This window comes from Opisthorchis viverrini, assembly GCF_000715545.1.
Source record: "Opisthorchis viverrini unplaced genomic scaffold opera_v5_16, whole genome shotgun sequence".
In the NCBI taxonomy this organism is placed as follows: Eukaryota; Metazoa; Platyhelminthes; class Trematoda; order Opisthorchiida; family Opisthorchiidae; genus Opisthorchis; species Opisthorchis viverrini.
Window position 1 is genome coordinate 76,390 of NW_008751672.1, and position 4,109 is coordinate 80,498.

The window sequence follows — 4,109 nt, forward strand, 5'->3', positions numbered from 1 at the left end:
GTTTCTTTCCAGATTGTCTGATTGAGCGGTTGGAGGTGTAGGCACCTCAGTATGCTTGACATAGGCCAGCGCTAGGTCCCCTCCTTCGCCCACTATTTTTCTCTTCTCTTCACTGTGAGGCTTTTATAAAATTATATATATATATAACTTAACGAACTTTATGGTTGTACGGCAGTGAAGCATCAGTGCCAACACTGATGTTGCTGTCATTGATGATGATGACCTGCTGGCTAGCGAGCCAGTGGCAATAGCTGGGTTGTACGACATGAGACTGGGAAGGGCAGTACCAAATCGGTATTGCTCAGTCACATTGGAATTTCTTAACGGCCCCGCTGAAAAAAGTCTCTTTACTGTACACAAAATTTGTACAGTTCTTTGCCCATAAGTAGTTTGATTAGCAAAGGACGCCAACACAGGGGAAGCAAGTCGGCGAAAAGTCACAGGTAGTTTGATTCCAGTTGAATTACCTAAACCAGGCGGTCCAAGTGAAGAGACCAAACAGAAGGTCCTCGGAAAGCACATCTAAAAACGAAAATCTGCAGCGAACTGTGTTCCTAAATTATGAATGATCGTTGGGTAAGGTACGCAGTGACAAGAGGCACGTGGACAGAAAATGGGCCTAGCTTTACTGCAGCTACGAAAATGGCGACACGGAATTTAGTGAGTTTGATGAGTGTATGGGCATGAAATCCAGACCGGCGTAATTTCCGGGTGTAAACCAAGCAGATGAAGAACAAGCAGTAAGAAACTTTTCCCTAAGTGAGAATGAAGTACTAGTCAGACTGCGACACAAAACAGAAGAGCCATCAAATCTTTCAAAGATATTCCCTGAGATTTTCGTTGACCGTTACCTGACTACTAGGCACAAGACCGGAACAAGTTTTAGGTTTTGGGAATCGGGGTACTAGTTTTTCAGTGCCGGGAAGTAGGTCAGGATACATGTTTGTTTGGAAGAACAATGGTAATGCAGGTAGGCAGGCGCAGGAGCAATTTTTCCCTTGCTTGCACATGGGATGAACGTGACAAGACGTTATGAACTAGGAAAATAAGCTCCATTTGAAAAGCCAAACCAATTCGCAGTCTGAACCTCATCTGTGGCTGAAATATTACAAAGACAAGTGTCGATGAACTTGCTTCACATGCAAAAAAGAGGAGATCAATAACGAGCAACATTTACACTTACTGGTTTACCAAGTGAATAAGGTAAGAGCCCTCGAACAGAGATACGTTGAGACAACAGGCCTAGGAAAGCGTAACTATCACTTACGGGAAGGCGGTTTGCGGGGATTGGTTAATGAAGGGTCGCAATTGTTTGGGCAAGATACAGAGGGGTTAATGTAATATTGATTAGAAGACAGAGGTTTATCACCGGACACTGCGTTATGAAAAGAATAATGAAATAATAAAACTAAAAGCTTCGAATTTTGTGCTTACACTGGCTTTCATATACAGTTTCACGAACTGCCAATTACGAACGAGAACCCATAGTTCACTCCCACTCAGGAAAAGATGGCCAAAAGATAATGAAACTCACGCGTTGTCTTAGGCAAGTCTTGCAATGACAGCCAGTCCAAAACAAACAAAGGCGGTATATTCACAAAAAGGAAAAAACAGAACGGGACACGGCTCTCCGCGATAAGAATGGAATGGTAGAATGAACGGGTTACATGAAAAACTGGGTGCGGTTGAAGGCATAAAGATGATATGATTACCGCACCAGTGTAATCACCAGTGATGTCTGAAAAAATTGGTGTACGCACAAGCCAGTGACGATTAAACGACCTCGTGATTCTTGTGTTTTAGAGCTGACTCAAGAACATGTGGTACCAATAAAAAAGCATGTGCTGCTTGATTTGTGTTGGGCGCAGACGTGCACCAAGCCGCAATGAATTATTTAATGATATTGGTTATTTTTATTCCCAACTGGTAAGTGGCCTACAGTCAGGGGAAATCACAATGCCACAGACATGAAGCATTACTGGTGATATTTGCGGACACCGGGGGTTCTACGAATAAGGAACAGTGTCATGAACATTGGGCATTATCAGATGTAGATTCGGTCACCCATGAACCGGTGCAGGCAGGTAAGCACAGTTACTACTGCTTCATTATTTAGAGGAACTGTCGAGCTGAAATATGATCCGCTCGTTGGAATTTGAACGTTGTGGGCAAAAAGAAAACAAGGGAGGAAAGACGAGAGGCGTCGGGTCGGACACAGGACAACAAAACTGAAAATTTCTGGGAATTAGGAACCAGAACAACGAATCTAGTGATGCAACAGAGCTGGTGTGATCAAGCAGATCGATTTGAGCTAAAACGCAAAACCACTGCTGAGGCCTTGTGGTCGTAGACAGTTGGGCTTTTGAACAGGGCAACGAAACGCGCAGGTGGAGACGATGAAGTGGGAGCGATTGGCAATGCGGATGAGTGCTGGCAGGGATCTAAGAATCATGGTGTACTGCAAAACTCTAAACACACTGCTGTCGCTGATACGGTGGAATCGAGTATAAACCTCCCTTGGAAGAGTAAGTTGGCGATAACGTACAAGCCGGAGCGCAAAGTGTACAGAAAATGACTGACTTCGCCGGGAGCGCAAATCGACAGTCCACTGAAGCGGCTAAGTATGAATAAAAGCTTCAGCGGATTAGAATGACCGTTCTAGACGCGACTGGGGACCAGGTAAAAACTTTGTTCGTACTTTTAGTCAACAGAATGGGTGGGCGAGAGGGTACGATCAAGAGTGCATAGTTGCATGACCGCGTTTGAACTCCGGACACCTGACACGCGAGGCGAACTTGTTAACGCTATTCCACCAGCGCACGTTGGACGGATCTGAACTTTTACGTCTGAATGGGTGAAAATGTTCACACTTGAGCCATGTGATTAGTATGCCCGACACATCATCGATACGACGACCCGGTAACTGTCCTGTTCGTGATGATCGCTAGTCATCTGTTAGCGGCACTAGGGTGGCTAGTAATAATAATAATAATAATGTTTATTCCCAACTTGTGGGTGACATACCATCTGGCATGATCGTGCGTTTACAGTCAGAATGGGGCATGACTGGGGGTTTGCGGGTAGTGAGGATTGCGTGAACAGGGGACAATTTCATGAACAGTGCGAAGTATTCGATGAAATAATAATAACCGGTTTCTTTCGCAACTTGTGGGGAATGATGGGCATGAGGTCCGACTAATTCAAAGACTCAGTCGGCTGACATGAACTAAAACTGGAAACCATTTCTGGCCATGAGTGACCTTGGGCAGTTGGGTAAATGACCGGAGTCACAACGGGCAAAAGTGGAGGTGGAGGTGGGATAATTCGAATTGGGAGAACATGGCAAGTCTAGTCTCAAAAATATGGTACAATCTTAGAACAAGCAGACTCACTGGTTGCACTGTTGTAGGGAAGTCAGATGCAGGAATAAGGTTAGATGGGGACACAGATGAGTTTGAATTCGAACGAGTAGTCTAACAAGTTGGAATTTACGTCTTGGAGGCAGTTGGGGAGTTTGTCGTATTTGCAGTCAATGGAACGAGTAGACAAGAGGACTCGTTTGGGAGGAGGAATGGAACAGTTGCGGGTGTGCTATCAAACTGAGTATGGCAGTGCTGTGCCATTATTGGCCTGACATGCTTCAGTTTTTGGACAGCCCTGTGACGGACATCACAGTTGAGAAGATTCGGTTGGGTTGTGCAGTTCATTGGGCAGCGGTATTCATTTCAGCCTGGCCGAGGAAACAAGCTGGAACGAAGCCGATTTAGGATTGTAGGTTCTCTTGGTCCGCTTCGTGATCCCGGGGTTGTAGATCATAGGCCAGGTGGAGTGGACATCAGCTAACCAGGTCGTCGAAGTTCAAAGCTTGGGAAGATGAGGGGATGGGAGGAGATTCGCAACACATGGTTAGTTTGAGGGGATATAAAATGGGATAATATGCATTAATATATACAGAAAGAAAAGCTTGAGGTCTGCTGCAATTAAGGTGATAGCAAGTGATTATATGGAGTGGGAAATAGATAGATTTGTACTTAGCAAGCTAGCGACCAGGAGTGCAGTTTGCTAACATAAGATATTAAATTACGAGGGATCTAGTAAAAGTCGATATG